General features: G+C 40.9%; 1 pseudogene; it reads left to right on the top strand.

Annotated features, from left to right (window-relative positions):
• Nucleotides 1–9,909: 9,909 nt before the first annotated feature.
• LOC119868641 lies at nucleotides 9,910–10,000 on the top strand (annotated as a pseudogene).
• Nucleotides 10,001–17,500: the final 7,500 nt, after the last annotated feature.

Here is a 17,500-nt window from a genome sequence, read left to right as displayed (position 1 = left end):
TTTATATCATACTCTTGAAATGACAAAATTTTAGTGATGAGAAAAGATTAGTGGCTTCCAAGGGCTAAGGATAGAGTTTGACTATAAAAGGGAAGGGTTCTTTGCAGCAATGAAACAGTTCTGTGTTCTGATTATATGGTTACATGAATCTATACTCTACACCTCCTCTCAAAATAAACACATGTAAGATGGGGTGCCTGGGTGGTTTAGTTGGTTAGGTGACTGATTCCTGATTTTGGCTCAGGTCATGATCTTAGGGTCATGATATCGATCCCCACGTTGGGCTCCACATCCAGCAGGGAGTCTGCTTGAGAGCCTTTCTTTACTTCTCCCTCTGCCCCTCACCGCCCCTGATGTCACTCTCAAATAAATAAATCTGTAAAAATAATATACACATGCAAGACTGGTTTGTAGTTGCCTTATATCAGTTTCCTGATTTTGATTATAAACTATGATATGTCAGATGCTATCGTTCGGGAAAGCTGGGTAAAGGGTACATGAGACTCTCTAGTATTTTGGCAGTGACTTGTGAATTGTAAATTATTCCAAAATAAAAAAATTAAAAAGAAACTGATAAGGAATAACCAGCAAGGTAGGAGAAGAGTCCAGAGGCCAAAGGAAGAAAGTCTTTCAGGTAGAACAAGGTGAAAAAGGGATTTGGTTACATGGAGGTCCCTAAGGACTCAGACAAGAGGAATTTCAGCAGAGAAGTAAGGACAAAAGCCTCACTGGAGTGTGTGTAAGAGAGATTGGAGGGAAAGGAAGTGGAAACAATGAGTATGGTGTGGAAAAAGTTAAGATTCTTTTTGTGAAAATACAACCCCCCCAAAAAAACCAATAAAACAAAACCCCAAACTCAATAATTTCCATCTCCCATGGTTATTTTCATGTTACATAATCAATTGTAAGTCGACATTAAATTTTCATAAAACACCTGATTATTTAACTATGTAAGTAGGCTCTGGTGTGGTAAAATATATGATGTTTTCCTGCCTTGTTTTGTAGCTCTGTTTTTAAAAATACAATTATGTCACTCTGAGGGCCTCTGAGGGATAAATTATACTACTTGTTAATAACCAGGGTAGCAAGGGACTGTGCATGAAGAGAAGATGGAAAAATAATGCAGCAGATTAATTAATAATGTGACACATCTGAATGTTTTCAGCTCTCAGACTGCAGTAATGATCCTATCTCCTTGACTACCGGCGGTTGTTCATGTTTGTCATCAAAAACAAAAATGAAGAGCCTTGCAGAAGCTTATGTGGAAATGGTAAATAGAAAATTGTCTTTCCTCTGCAAAAATAAATAAATAAATAAACAAAAAAACCCCCACTGAAAGGCCTCCCCCTCCATCACAACAGTACAATTTGTTATAAACAAATAAATGATACACATTAAAGACAAAGCCCATAGAAATAACAAAACTATGAGATTTCTGTGGCCCTTTCAGAAAAACAATTAACTGAGATCCCAAACTATAGTATTCATGTTGGAAGAAAAAAGCCAAAAACAAAAACAAAGACAAATCCCATAATCAAAGAATCAGGTTCAACATGCTCTATGATTCTATCTAATCAGGATCCTGAGATGACTTTACCACATTTCATAATAAGTGGAGCTAACGAATGCCTGAAGCACTGTTCTTTCTTTTCTTTTTTCCCCCAGTTTTATTGAGATATAACTGACATACTGTTTAAAGGGTAACGTGTGGATTTGATACACTTGTATTTTGCTAAATGATTACCACCATAGTGTTTATTAACACCTGAAGCTCTGTTCTTAAGGAATTTAAGGAATGAGAGGTTGACATCAATCTACGTATATTTAGCAGTTCTGTTCATTTATATCACATCACAAATAAGTTTACTTATTCTCTTGCTGATTCATTCATTCATTCATTCATGTATCTGACAATTATTTATTGACACTGGGGACTCAAGAATGGACAAAGTATGGTTTCTGCTGTTCTCACAGAGCTTACCTTCTATAGGGAAGATGTATAAACAACTACAGGATGGCATTATTATTATTATTATTATTATTCTACTAACAGTTACTGTGTGCTATGTGCTAGGTGCTGTTTTAAATGCTTGTCATACATTTTCTTGATGAATTCACACCACGGTCTTGTGACATGTGAGGTTAAGTTTTATTATTATTCTTGTTTCAAAGATAAGAAAAATAAAACCAAAAGAGTTTTGGTAACTTAACCAAAGCCACACAATTTGGACAACCCTAGGGCTCTCTTACTCCAAAGTCAAGAGCACAGTGAGATAACATTTGTAGCCTAGGGGCTTAGGTAAGTTTGGCCGGATTGGGGAGTGTTAGGGCAGGAGATGAGTTTATTTTTTATTTTTAAAAAATATTTTATTTATATGAGAAAGAGAGAGCATGAGCAGGGGTAGAGACAAAGGGAGATGGAGGCTCCCCACTGAGCAGGGAGCCCAAAGTGGGGCTTCATCCAGGACCCTGAGATCATGACCTGAGCAGAAGGCAGGTGCTTAACCAACTGAGCCACCCAGGTGCCCTGGGAGGTGAGTTTAGAGAGATGACCTTTCAAGGTCTTTAAGGATATAGGACTTTATCCTGAAATCATTGTAGTAACATCTGTTTTAGTTTTTTTATAACCACAAAAATCTACTCCAAAATTTAGGGGGTTAACACAAGTATTATTTAATTGCTCATGATTCTGTTGGTTAGGAATTTGGGCAAGGCTTAGCAGAGGCAGCTGGACTCCTCTCTGTGTGGTGTCGGCGGGCATGGTCCCACAAAGGCTAAAGGATCCCAAATGGGCCTCACTTGCTCATATGCCTGGGATCTTGGTGGAGTTTTTTGGCTGGATGCCTCAGTTCCCCACCACATGGCTTCCAAAAGAGCAAAACTGGAGGGATCCCTGGGTGGCTCAGCGGTTTAACGTCTGCCTTTGGCCCAGGGCGCGATCCTGGAGTCCCGGGATTGAGTCCCACGTAGGGCTCTCGGCATGGAGCCTGCTTCTCCCTCCTCCTGTGTCTCTGCCCTCTCTCTCTCTCTCTCTCTCTCTGTCTATCATAAATAAATAAATCTTTAAAAAAAAAAAAGAGCAAAACTGGAGACTGCAAAGCCTCTTAAGGCCTAGGCCTTGAACCGACACACAGTATCATTTGTTTCACATTCTATCGGTCAAAGCAAGTTACAAAACCAGATGAGATTCAAGGGGAGAGAAGTGCACTCCACCTCTTGATAGGAGGAGTTGAGAAATGGCACTGAAAAGAGGCATTCAGGATGGAATGGTTGTGGCCATTTTGGGAAACAATCTACCACGACACAGCAGTGGGGTTTTTTTTTGTTGTTGTTTTAAAGATTTTATTTATTTATTTGAGAGAGAGAGACAGAGAGAGAGAGAGAGAGGGAGAGAGAGAGAGAAGAGCAGGAGCAGGTGGCAGAGGGAGAAGAAAAAGCAGACTTCCCACTGAGCAGGGAGCCTGACATGGGGCTCCATCCCAGGACCTTGAGATGATGATCTGAGCTGATGGCAGTCTCTTAACAAACTGAGTCACACAGGCACCCCAACACTGCAGTGTTTTAAGAAGAGAAGCTGGTTGCAGGAAGGATGAAGAAGGCCCCTGTAGTGACCTGAGTGACAAGTTGGGAGGCCAGAATTAAAGCATTGTTCTTCACCTGGTTTATGACCAGAATTGCCTGGAGGAGCTTACTAAAAATACAGATTCCCTGAACCTATCACAGACATATTGAATCAGAATCCCTAGGTGTGAAGCCTGAAGATACACATTTTAGTGCTCTTTTTTTCAACAGATATTTTATTGAACACCTACTCAGTGCAACCACCATTTTGTGCTCTGAGGAAAAGTGCAAGATGAAATAGGGAATGAAACAGACAAGGGTCCTGTTCTCTCCTAGGGGCAGGAAGTAGGGTGAGGGAGACGACAAAAACCAAATGGACAACTAAATAAATGAGCGTCTTTTTGGATTTTGTACCAAAATCATTCTTTTCGGAAGGAAAACAGTTAAATACTATGAAATTGTAACAAGTAATTGAGAAAACACGTGGAGATGGAGAGAATGAACACATACGTAAAGGTTCTTTATTACATTACTTGTAGTAGCAATAGGTTTGTTAAAAGCAACTTTACTGGAGTGTAATTTAGGTACAATAAACTACACTCATCCAAAATATACAATTCAATGAATTTCACCAGACCTTATATTCCCTTATTTCCATCTCCCATCCCCAAGCAACCCTGCCAATTCCTTTTCTGTAACTGAAGATTATCATGCAGGGGCACCTGTGGGACTGGGTAGGTTAAGTGTTGGACTCTTGATTTCAGCTAAGGTCATAATCTCAGGGTAATGAGATTGAGCCCTGCATCTGGCTCGGGCTGGGTGTGGAGCCTGCTTAAGATTCTCTCTCTCCCTCTCCCTCTGCCCCTTCCCCTAATCGCACATGCACTTTCATGCACTCTCTCTTTCTCTCTCAATAAATAAAATCTTTAAAGAATATTATCTTGTAATATTTAAAATTCTACACAAATGAAATCATATAGTATACAATAGCAATGGATCTTCAAACAACCTGAATGAACAGCAATTGTGGTACTTTGTGGTAGCTTTATTCAATGAAATATTATGTAGCCATGGGAATGCGGAGTCAGCTTTTTATGTACTAATTTGGAGTGATTTCCTAGAGCTATTGGTAGGTGGAAAAGGCATGGTGCAGAACAAAGCATAAAGTGTGCTGCCATTTATATAAAAATAATCAAGAAAAAATTCCGTATGTTTTCTTGTATGTACATAGACTATCTCTGACAAAAGCTGGCAATGCAGGTTGCTTCATGCGAAGAGAATTGGGTGTCTGGAAGATAGGAGTAGGAAAAAGAGTTTTCACTAGATACCACTTTGTTCCTTTTGAATTTTGTACCTATTCAAAGGCCAACTAAATTTAAAATTTTTTGAGTCATAATAAGTATAATGATTGAGAAAATGCCCCCAAACTTGACATAGGAAAGACTATAATGTCAAATAAAAGACCATAAGCTTCAATTGTTTTATTATTAAAAAAAGATTATCTATCTATCTATTTATTTTAGAGAGAGAGTGAGGAAGCATGAGTGGGGAGAGGGGCAGAGGGAGAGAGAGGATCTCTTAAGCAGACTCCATGCTCACAGTGCAGAGCCTAATGCAGGACTCGATCTTATGACTCTGAGATCACAACCTGAGCCAAAACCAAGAGTTGGGAGAATGAGAGAGAGAAAGATCAGGGAGGAGGAGCAGAGGGAGAGGGAGAGAGAGAATACCAAGCAGACTCCACACTGAGTGTGTAGCACAAGTCAGGTCTGGATCTCACGACCCTAAGACCATGACTCAAGCCAAAACCAAGAGTTGGACACTCAGCCGACTGAAACATTCAGGCGCCCCAGCTTAAAATATTCTAATTAAACTTGGCTAAAATTATAGTTAAAGCCAGAAGTCACATGTCTCAATTATCAGCTAAAGAGAAAACTCTGAGAAAAAAATATAAATAAAGAAGTTGAGGACTGGAATTAAACAAGTTGATCTCAAAATTCATTTGGAAAAAAAGCAGCCAAAAAAATCTGAAAGAAACAAAAATAAAGCCAAAACTTAAAGAAAAGCAACAATAAGGGACCAGAATCATAAGATACTAAAAAAAGTCTTAAGAGTGAAACTAGCTTTGGGTCATGACCTCAGATCCTCTGTGAGTCTCTAATGAATAAATTTTAAAAAAGGAAGTAGAGGTGCTCAATGAGGAGTCTACTTGTCCCTCTCCCTCTGCCCCTCACCCCTGCTTATGCTCTCTCTCTGCTTTCTCTCATAAATAAATAAATAAATAAATAAATAAATAAATAAATAAATTCTTTAAAAAAAAGAGTTAAACTATATATGAAGAGACAGACCAATGGAATAGAAGAGAAAAATTCAGAAATGGAAATGAATACATAATGAAAGTGATATCTTGAACCAGTAGAAAAAAGATGGACATAGTGGGATACCAAGCAGGGAGATGTGACAGTAGGAATTGCTCACCTCATGGGTTCATTGTTTGAACCTAAAATTTATAATAATATTGACTAAATCAACCTGCTTTTTATCATAATCAGGCATCATCGATTATAAGCAATATCAATGATAAAATAATAAAATTCTCCCTTCCTCTCCAATGGCTGGGTAGACTGCTCCCACCTGCCCCTTCTTTGGAATACTGCTGAATGGAATACATTATGTTGGGACAACTAGGTAGTGTCACAGAAAACCAAAGAAAATGACTCAAATAGAGAGTAAAGGTTTCCTACAGTTCTTGTGTATCGGGAAGCACCTCAAAATTAGGTAACTGCCAGAACTAAAGCAGGATTGGAATTGTCCTAGGGCAAGGGAAAGAGAAGCATATGTGACTTCGGTCTTGCTTCAGGTTGCAATTTTCCTTATCTGGAACAGTTGCAAGACTTTCCATTGGAATGGTTGAGACAGGTCCAGTTTTTCAGCTCTTTCTTGGGATGTTTGATGCAATGGGCAATCTCGTTTTGACAGCTCTGTGTGTGTGTGTGTGTGTGTGTGTGTAAAATAGAGAAAGAGTGAGATAGAGAGGTGGGCTGAGAGAGAGAGAGAGAGAGAGAGAGAGAGAGAATATCTTCAATCTAACCAAGGAATAAATGACACCTTTTGGGCCAGTTTGGGTCATGAACCCACCTCTGAGCACTAAGAGTTTTCAGAGAGAAATGCTGGATTGTCTGATTAAAGCCTGGGATTTTAATCAGACAAAAGGGGGAGGGCAAAGGGATTAGCACAACTGGCCTAGGCTACTAAGGAAATACCCTTCAAGTTAGGTCATTTTTACCCAAATTACATGGGCTGAACAGCAAGAGGCAGATACCTAAATAAAATTCAAGGGTGAGGGACAGACGCTGGGTACATAACCAAGGGTGGCACCATATACGCTTATTCCAAGGTGAGGTGCATGTGTAGACATTTTATTGTAAGAAACTTTTAAAACATTCTTATAGTTCTATAAGTAGATATAGGGACCTGAGAAGACAAAAGACTACTGTGTTTAAGGGCATGAGCTCTGAGGTCCGACGGCCAGAGTTTGAATCTCGGGAACCTTGTGACCACAATCAAGTCAATGTCCTCGAACTTCACTGCCCTATCACATAAAATGACGACAGTGTGGGATGCTATAGATTTCATAGGATTGTTGTGAGGAGTAAATGAAACAAGGTACGCTAAAGCAGAGCATATATCAAGGGCTCGAAATCACCATCAAGTCATTTTTTAAAAAGATTTTATTTATTTATTCATGATAGTCAGAGAGAGAGAGAGAGAGAGAGGCAGAGACACAGGCAGAGGGAGAGGCAGGCTCCACGCAGGGAGCCCGATATGGGACTCGATCCCTGGTCTCCAGGATCAGGCCCTGGGCTGAAGGCGGTGCTAAACCGCTGAGCCACCCGGGCTGCCCCGTTAAGTAATTTTCATTCATTTCTTTAGCTTAACCTAGCTAGGAGAGAGGTCACCACACACACCTAGATGTTTCACTGACCCCTTGCCTGGAACTGAGTCCGATTTTTCACCTCTACACCTTAAAAAAAAAAAAAAAGATTTTATTTATTTATTTATTCATGAGGGACACAGAAGAGAGAGAGGCAGAGACACAGGCAGAGGGAGAAGCAGGCTCCATGCAGGGAGCCTGACGTGGGACCCGATCCCAGGTCTCCAGGATCACGCCCTGGGCCAAAGGTGGCGCTAAACCGCTGAGCCACCGGGGCGGGGCTGCCCCCTCTACTCTTTATTTAAAAAAATTATTTATTCATTAGAGACACACAGAGAGAGGCAGACACATAGGTAGAGGGAGAAGCAGGCTCCATTCAGGGAGCCCAATGCGAGGCTCGATCCTGGGACTCTGGGATCACATCCGGAGCTGAAGGCAGACGCCCAACCGCTGAGCCACCTAGGAGTCCCTCTCACCTCTACTTCGGACCGAGCAGAATGCAATGACCAATAAAGGGACTGAAGCCCCGCCCCCTCGTCAACTGCACCAGCTCCTCGCAGTTTTTCAAACAACGATCAACAGTTTCTTGTTTTTTTTTTTTTTTCTTTTTTTGTCAACTGTCAGATAAATGCAGCTCCAAGACAGATTCCCTTAGAAGACCTTCCTTCACCACAGATTGCCACCATTCGTTCAGACTCTTCGTTATTAAGGCAAGTTCTGAAATCATCAACGCCTAAAATCTGGCTTCTTCCTTCTGTACTCCTGAGTACAGTGTAATCTGATTCCTTTTGCCTAATCGCAAGACAGCTACCTTTCCCGAGGCTGAATTCCCAGAACGTACTTGCGCTCTTCCATCAACTTTGACACCTATCTCTCTTCTCAATTCGTTTTTTTTTTAGATTTTATTCATTTATTCATGAGAGACAGAGAGACAGAGAGAGAGAGAGGCAGAGACATAGGCAGAGAGGGCAGCAGGCTCCCTGCGGGGAGCTCGATGTGGGACTTGATCCCAGGACCCCGGGATCACAACCTGAGCCAAAGGCAGAAGCTCAACCACTCAGCCACGCAGGCATCTCTCTTTTCAAGTCTTGTACCATCCTGAAATATATTATTTCCAGTGCCACTGACCACACCTGTCACGATAGGCCTTCGTAACAGGATGGATGCCTGTTGTGTACATGCGCTGGAGACAATAAGTCCAATGAGAAATGGGAAGGCAAAACAGGAAGCTGGGACAGAAAAAAAAAGGAAGCTGGGACAGTGCAGAGGAGGGTGAAAGAAACATCTAGTAATGTATAAAGATACAGTCAGCAACAGTGCATTTTAATCCCTCCAGTGCCCAGGCTTGGACATTTATGTGTTTTCAGTTTTGCCCAACAAATTAGTTTCGTCCATAAACACAAAATCTACTCTCCATTCTTGGCTCACCTAGCTTCAAAATGGCCCAAGAGCCTATAAAGTAATTCTTGTTGTATTTGTATAGATTTTGTTTTTATGTCTGTGTTAACAATAAGCAATCTTGTTTTATGCTGGAATGTTTTCAAAAATAATTTTTGGAGCATTTAGAGTCTTGAAGAACACTCTTACTTGGTATTTTATATGTTGTCTACAATTCAAGGTATTCAAATGTAATATAACTGCTTCCAGGGAGGTAAGGAGAACCTTAAACATTTTCGGAGTTTTCTCTTGTTCCTTTGCAAAGAGAAGTGCCCAAATACGGAGAGGAGATTTTTTTTTCTCTACATTTGGGCAAGGCGGACGTGACTATGGTGTAGTCTGCACACGGATTCGCTAAAAGCTCTTTCTTTTAAAAACAGGACGAGATGAAAATATGGGAAAGAAAAAAGTTAAGTAGTTGAAGGTCTTATCCCGGGATGGATGATGCAATGGAAAGGGCTAACCCTTTAAATGGGACACAGGCCCGTGGAAGCGTTGACGACTATAGCCAGCAGATGGCAGCAGGGAGCTACGGCAGGAGAATTCACCCACCTGGAAAGGCCCCAGTTGGACCTTTGGGCCTGGTAACCAGCATCTACCGGGAATTGCTAGAGTTCGATGCATTTCCCAGCAGGAAAAACAAAACAAAACAAAACACCAGTGCCAGAGTCTTCCAGAACCCCAGGGTTAGAGTGTGGCGTCTAAAATGAAGGGCCCAGAGGGTACAGTGATTATAGTCAACGATAATGTATTATAAACTTCAAAGTTGCTAAAGGACTAGATCCCAGTTGTTCTCACCCCAAAAGGGAAACAATAATTATGTGATGGGATAGAGGTATTAGCTAACACTATGGTGCTCATCTTATTGCAGTATATAAATGTATCAAATCAACATGCTGTATACCTTAAACTTACACAATGTTATATATGTCAATTATATCTCGTTAAGTATTAAAAAAGAATAAATACAACGAAGGGTGCTCCATTTGGCAGCACATATACTGAAATTGGAACGATACAGAGATTAGCATGGCCCCAGGGCACATTTGTGAAGCGTTCTATTTAAAAAATTAAGAAAAACAATAAAGGACCAGAGCCCTCAGTTGCCTTAGTCTGTAAGTCAAAGAGGAGAGGGGAGGCACAGAAGTGAAGGCATTAGAGAAAGAGTGGAGGGAGGGTCAATCTCTGACACACAGATAACAGTGGAGTAGGAAGCAGGTGGGAGAGGGTGGGGGGGGGGCGTCATTTCTTTTTGTGTGACCTGGTGATGGCATTGATTTGAGCCTGCTCTAAGAATAGGTGGAAGCAACCCAAATTGTCCATCAGTGGATGAATAGATAAACAAAATGTGGCATATACATACCGTGGAATATTATTTGGCTCTAAAAAGGAAGGAAATTTTGGGGTGCCTGGGTGGCTCAGTCCGACTCTTGATTTCAGCTCAAGTCTTGATCTCAGGGTTGTGAGCTCAAGCCCCACGTCGGGTACCACACTGGGCATGGAGCCTATTTTTAAAAAAAGGAAGGAAATTCTGATACATGCTACAACATGGATGAGCCTTGAGGACATTATGCTGGGTGAAACAGTCCAGTCACAAAAAGACAAATATCATATGGCCATATATATATAAGGCATCTAGAATAGCCAAATTCATAGAGATATAAAGTAGAATAGTCATTGTCAGGGACTGAGGGAAGGGAGAAGTGGGAAGTTGTTTAAGAGGTACAGAATTTTGGTTTTGCAAGATGAAAAAGTTCTGGAGGTTGGTTGTACAACAATGTGAATATACTTAACGCTATGGAGCTGTATGCTTGAAAATGGTAAAGATAGTAAGTAAGGTTCCAGTTGTTGCTGTTGTTGCTCTTCTTCTCCTTCTTCTCCTTCTCCTTCTCCTTCTTCCTCCTCTTCTTCTTCCTTTTATCCATACTGTTTTCCAGAGTGGCTGCACCAGTTTGCATTCCCACGAACAGTGCAAGAGGGGTCCCCTTTCTCTGCATCTTCGCCAACACCTGTTTCTTGTGTGGTTAATTTTAGCCACTCTGACAGGTGTGAAATGGTATCTCATCGTGGTTTTGATTTGTATTTCCCTGATGATGAGTGATGTTAAGAATCTTTATGTGTCTGTTAGCTATCTGGATGTCTTCTTTGGAAAAATGTTTATTCATGTCTTCTGTCAATTTTTTTAACTGGATTATATGGGGTTTTTTTGGGTGTTGAGTTTGGTAAGCTCTTTATAGACTGGATACTAACCTTTTATCAGATATATCGTTTGCAAATATCTTCTCCCATTCCGTAGGCTGCCTTTTAGTTTTGTTGATTGTTTCCTTCTCTGTGCAGAAGTTTTTTATATTGAAGTCCCCATAGTTCATTTTTGCTTTTGTTTCCCTTGCCTCTGGCATCATGTCTGGTAAAAAGTTGCTGTGGCTAAGGTCAAAGAAGTTGCTGCTTGTGTTCTCCTCTAGGATTTTTATGGTTTCCTGTCTCTCATCTAGGGCTTTCATCCATTCTTAATTTATTTTTTGTGTGTGTGGTGTAAGCAAGTCGTCCAGTTTCATTCGTGGTCATGTTGCTGTCCAGTTTTCCCAACACCATTTGTTGAAGAGATTGTCTTTTTCCCATTGGATATTTCTTTCCTGCTTTGTCGAAGGTTAGTTGACCCTAGAGTTGAGGGTCCATTTCTGGGATCTCTGTTCTGTTCCATAGATCTATGTGTCTATCTTTGTGGCACTTTTCAAGCTACACAGTTCTACAGAAATACCTTACCTTGCCAAGTCCTCCTAGTAATGAGTATGGTATTGGGGGGGGTGTCTTTAGGGTTAAAAGTAAGTGGGTGGGCTACATGGAGGAAAAGCAGGGAGTGAAAGGGTTAACACGGAGTAAAGAGACATGATAGACTTGGTGGGCAGGTGGCAGAAATGGAAGTTGAAAGAGGCAAAGCAATCAGCTCGTGATCTGCTTAATTCTTCTGTTTTTCTTCAGATGTGATAGTTGGTAACTGTAGCCTTGTGTATTCAAATGTTTTCTATTATTTCTGTGCCCCATTTTTCATAAGCTCTGTTCCAAGAAGCAGGACCTCTTCATGTTAAAGGTGCTTGTGTTCAAAGTTGAGCAGGTTCCTTATCTCTCTTGGCTTTAGTTTTCTTCATGATAATAGTTTCTGCCACTTCAAGCCTCAATGCATATTTTCTTTTTCATTTTTCCAGCCCTTTTACTTCAACAGCAAATATCCCCCCAGTGATCGAAGTAATAGGGAATACCTCTTTAAGCTTTTCCTCCTTTCACCTTGTCTTGCTACAGTGTTCTTCTAAAGAACTGAAGGGATATTTGCTCTTGATGTCATCAAGTAGGAAAGGAACTTATTTGTGGCATACAGGTTTCATGCTTAGTAAAACTTAATGACTTCAGGAGTTTAGAAGAAAACAGTTGATGTGTGTGTGGAGTTGGCTGGCCCCCAAAACTTCAGAGGTTAGGAGGAAACCCTCATGGGTGCTTCTTGCAGGTGACCTCCAACAATTTCCCTAAAGTATCTGATTACACTACATTCTGAGGAATCAGGTAGAAATTTTCATTAGTCCAACGCAGAGAATGGGAGCCATATTGAACACCAGGAAAATCTAGTTCTGACACTTCAAGAGACAACACTTGTTACATTGGATACATCTGACCTGCGGGAGATGGGGTGTTCTGTTCCTCCTTTTCAACAAGCCCATTGGAATGAAAACCTAACGTGAAATTCCTCATTTCTTCTGTTTGTTAACAGTATCACTTACTTTAGCCACTCTGAAAAGAGAAGACCTTTCTTCCTTCGGGTTTCTCAGGCGCTGATAAGCACTGCTCACTCGAGGATATCTGAAAATATTAACTAAAGGAGTTTATAAAAAAAAAAAGGAGTTTATCTTATCCAGGGAGAAAATGCTGAGCTTTAAAACTATTTAACTAAGATCACTTGATATATTTTATGACTACCACAACTGGACCAACCTGTATTTTCTGCTCAGTCTATGTAAAGATAAACAAAAACATAATGTCAACTGGATAAAATTGTAACACATTCACATAGTATTTAGGATCAGAAACTAAACCTGGATAGTTGATGACCAATGTCCTCCCCCCTTTCTCTGAGACATCTTCACTCTTGGATTTTTAAGGATGACCTTGATTCATTTGTCATGTACTTGCCCTCTTGAAGCAAAGCACATCGTGGACTCTTCATAACTGTGCTTTCTTTAAAAAATTTTATTTATTTATTCATGAGAGACACACAGAGAGGCAGAGACATAGGCAGAGGGAGAAGCAGGCTCCATGCAGGGAACCCGATGTGGAACTCGATCCCGGGACTCCAGGATCACGCCTTGGGCCGAAGGCAAAAGCTCAACCGCTGACCCACCCAGGGATCCTATAACTGTGCTTCCAGGAGTTCTCCCTTATGATTCTCCAGAAGGGAGAATTTCCCTAGGCCATCTCCAGGTTCCTGCAGAGCAAAAAGATGCAGGGGAACATATTCTGCAAATGTGCTTGGATGGTTTTGGGAACTTACCACAGTAAGCCTTGTCATCCACGTGTCCTGGTTACTATTGCTTGGTAACAAATTACCCCAACAACTGAGTGGTTTATAACAATCGTTTGATTATGCCCACTAATTTTACAGGTCAGGATTTCAGACAGTGAGAGTCATTTTTCTCTGCTCTACCCCTTCCTGCGCCTTGCCTGGGAAGAACGAAAGGTTGGGACTGGAATCTTAGGGAGGCATCTCCATTCACGTGTCTTGTCTGTTGATGCTGGCTGTTGGCTGGCACCTCGGGTGAGCGTGTAGACAAGAACTCTGCTATGTGACCTCTCCATGTGGCCTGGGCTGCCTCGCAGCATAGTGGCCTCAGGACAGTCTGACGTTTTTACACGGTGAGTCAGGGCCTGAAGGTTAGTGTCACAGATAGCAAGGCAGAAATGGTGCTGCACTTTCTGACCTAATGTCAGCCACACACAGTATCACTTTTGCCTCATTCTGTTGGTCACAAGTCAATCACAAACCCGTGCCAGTCAGTTCAAAGAAAGGTGACAGAGGCTATGCTTCTTGATGGAAGGAGAATCTAAAAATTGTGGATGTGTGTGATGGTTAATTCTATAGGTCAACTTGACTGGAACATGGAGTGCTCAGATATTTGGCTAAGCATTATTTCTGTGTGTGTCTGTGAGGATATTTCTGGATGAAATCAGCAATTAAATCAGGGAAGTCAGTAAATGGTTCGCCCCTCCCTCTGTGGATGGGCATCATCCAACCCACTGAAAGCCTAAACTGAACAAAAAAAAAAAAATGGTCAACCAGGAAATTAAGGAAGAATTAAAAAGATTCATGGAAACTAAAGAGAATGAAGATACAACCGTTCAAAATCTTTGGGACGCAGCAAAAGCAGTCCTAAGGGGGAAATACATCGCAATACAAGCATCCATTCAAAAACTGGAAAGAACTCAAATACAAAAGCTAACCTTACACATAAAGGAGCTAGAGAAAAAACAGCAAATAGATCCTACACCCAAGAGAAGAAGGGAGTTAATAAAGATTCGAGCAGAACTCAACGAAATCGAGACCAGAAGAACTGTGGAACAGATCAACAGAACCAGGAGTTGGTTCTTTGAAAGAATTAATAAGATAGATAAACCATTAGCCAGCCTTATTAAAAAGAAGAGAGAGAAGACTCAAATTAATAAAATCATGAATGAGAAAGGAGAGATCACTACCAACACCAAGGAAATACAAACGATTTTAAAAGCATATTATGAACAGCTATACGCCAATAAATTAGGCAATCTAGAAGAAATGGACGCATTCCTGGAAAGCCACAAACTACCAAAACTGGAACAGGAAGAAATAGAAAACCTGAACAGGCCAATAACCAGGGAGGAAATTGAAGCAGTCATCAAAAACCTCCCAAGACACAAGAGTCCAGGGCCAGATGGCTTCCCAGGAGAATTTTATCAAACGTTTAAAGAAGAAATCATACCTATTCTCCTAAAGCTGTTTGGAAAGATAGAAAGAGATGGAGTACTTCCAAATTCGTTCTATGAAGCCAGCATCACCTTAATTCCAAAGCCAGACAAAGACCCCGCCAAAAAGGAGAATTACAGACCAATATCCCTGATGAACATGGATGCAAAAATTCTCAACAAGATACTGGCCAATAGGATCCAACAGTACATTAAGAAAATTATTCACCATGACCAAGTAGGATTTATCCCTGGGACACAAGGCTGGTTCAACACCCGTAAAACAATCAATGTGATTCATCATATCAGCAAGAGAAAAACCAAGAACCATATGATCCTCTCATTGGATGCAGAGAAAGCATTTGACAAAATACAGCATCCATTCCTGATCAAAACTCTTCAGAGTGTAGGGATAGAGGGAACATTCCTCGACATCTTAAAAGCCATCTACGAAAAGCCCACAGCAAATATCATTCTCAATGGGGAAGCACTGGGAGCCTTTCCCCTAAGATCAGGAACAAGACAGGGATGTCCACTCTCACCACTGCTATTCAACATAGTACTGGAAGTCCTAGCCTCAGCAATCAGACAACAAAAAGACATTAAAGGCATTCAAATTGGCAAAGAAGAAGTCAAACTCTCCCTCTTCGCCGATGACATGATACTCTACATAGAAAACCCAAAAGTCACCACCCCAAGATTGCTAGAACTCATACAGCAATTCGGTAGCGTGGCAGGATACAAAATCAATGCCCAGAAGTCAGTGGCATTTCTATACACTAACAATGAGACTGAAGAAAGAGAAATTAAGGAGTCAATCCCATTTACAATTGCACCCAAAAGCATAAGATACCTAGGAATAAACCTCACCAAAGATGTAAAGGATCTATACCCTCAAAACTATAGAACACTTCTGAAAGAAATTGAGGAAGACACAAAGAGATGGAAAAATATTCCATGCTCATGGATTGGCAGAATTAATATTGTGAAAATGTCAATGTTACCCAGGGCAATATACACGTTTAATGCAATCCCTATCAAAATACCATGGACTTTCTTCAGAGAGTTAGAACAAATTATTTTAAGATTTGTGTGGAATCAGAAAAGACCCCGAATAACCAGGGGAATTTTAAAAAAGAAAACCATATCTGGGGGCATCACAATGCCAGATTTCAGGTTGTACTACAAAGCTGTGGTCATCAAGACAGTGTGGTACTGGCACAAAAACAGACACATAGATCAGTGGAACAGAATAGAGAATCCAGAAGTGGACCCTGAACTTTATGGGCAACTAATATTCGATAAAGGAGGAAAGACTATCCATTGGAAGAAAGACAGTCTCTTCAATAAATGGTGCTGGGAAAATTGGACATCCACATGCAGAAGAATGAAACTAGACCACTCTCTTTCACCATACACAAAGATAAACTCAAAATGGATGAAAGATCTAAATGTGAGACAAGATTCCATCAAAATCCTAGAGAAGAACACAGGCAACACCCTTTTTGAACTCGGCCATAGTAACTTCTTGCAAGATACATCCACGAAGGCAAAAGAAACAAAAGCAAAAATGAACTATTGGGACTTCATCAAGATAAGAAGCTTTTGCACAGCAAAGGATACAGTCAACAAAACTCAAAGACAACCTACAGAATGGGAGAAGATATTTGCAAATGACATATCAGATAAAGGGCTAGTTTCCAAGATCTATAAAGAACTTATTAAACTCAACACCAAAGAAACAAACAATCCAATCATGAAATGGGCAAAAGACCTGAAGAGAAATCTCACAGAGGAAGACATAGACATGGCCAACATGCATATGAGAAAATGCTCTGCATCACTTGCCATCAGGGAAATACAAATGAAAACTACAATGAGATACCACCTCACACCAGTGAGAATGGGGAAAATTAACAAGGCAGGAAACAACAAATGTTGGAGAGGATGCGGAGAAAAGGGAACCCTCTTACACTGTTGGTGGGAATGTGAACTGGTGCAGCCACTCTGGAAAACTGTGTGGAGGTTCCTCAAACAGTTAAAAATATACCTGCCCTACGACCCAGCAATTGCACTGTTGGGGATTTACCCCAAAGATACAAATGCAATGAAACGCCGGGACACCTGCACCCCGATGTTTCTAGCAGCAATGGCCACGATAGCCAAACTGTGGAAGGAGCCTCGGTGTCCAACGAAAGATGAATGGATAAAGAAGATGTGGTTTATGTATACAATGGAATATTACTCAGCTATTAGAAATGACAAATACCCACCATTTGCTTCAACGTGGATGGAACTGGAGGGTATTATGCTGAGTGAAGTAAGTCAGTCAGAGAAGGACAAACATTATATGTTCTCATTCATTTGGGGAATATAAATAATAGTGAAAGGGAAAATAAGGGAAGGGAGAAGAAATGTGTGGGAAATATCAGAAAGGGAGACAGAACGTAAAGACTGCCTAACTCTGGGAAACGAACTAGGGGTGGTAGAAGGGGAGGAGGGCGGGGGGTGGGAGTGAATGGGTGACGGGCACTGGGTGTTATTCTGTATGTTAGTAAATTGAACACCAATAAAAAAAAAAAAAAA

This window comes from Canis lupus, chromosome X (assembly GCF_011100685.1).
Source record: "Canis lupus familiaris isolate Mischka breed German Shepherd chromosome X, alternate assembly UU_Cfam_GSD_1.0, whole genome shotgun sequence".
Classification (NCBI taxonomy): domain Eukaryota; kingdom Metazoa; phylum Chordata; class Mammalia; order Carnivora; family Canidae; genus Canis; species Canis lupus.
The sequence above is the reverse complement of the archived record's forward strand: the minus strand, read 5'-3'. Positions and strand labels throughout refer to the sequence as shown.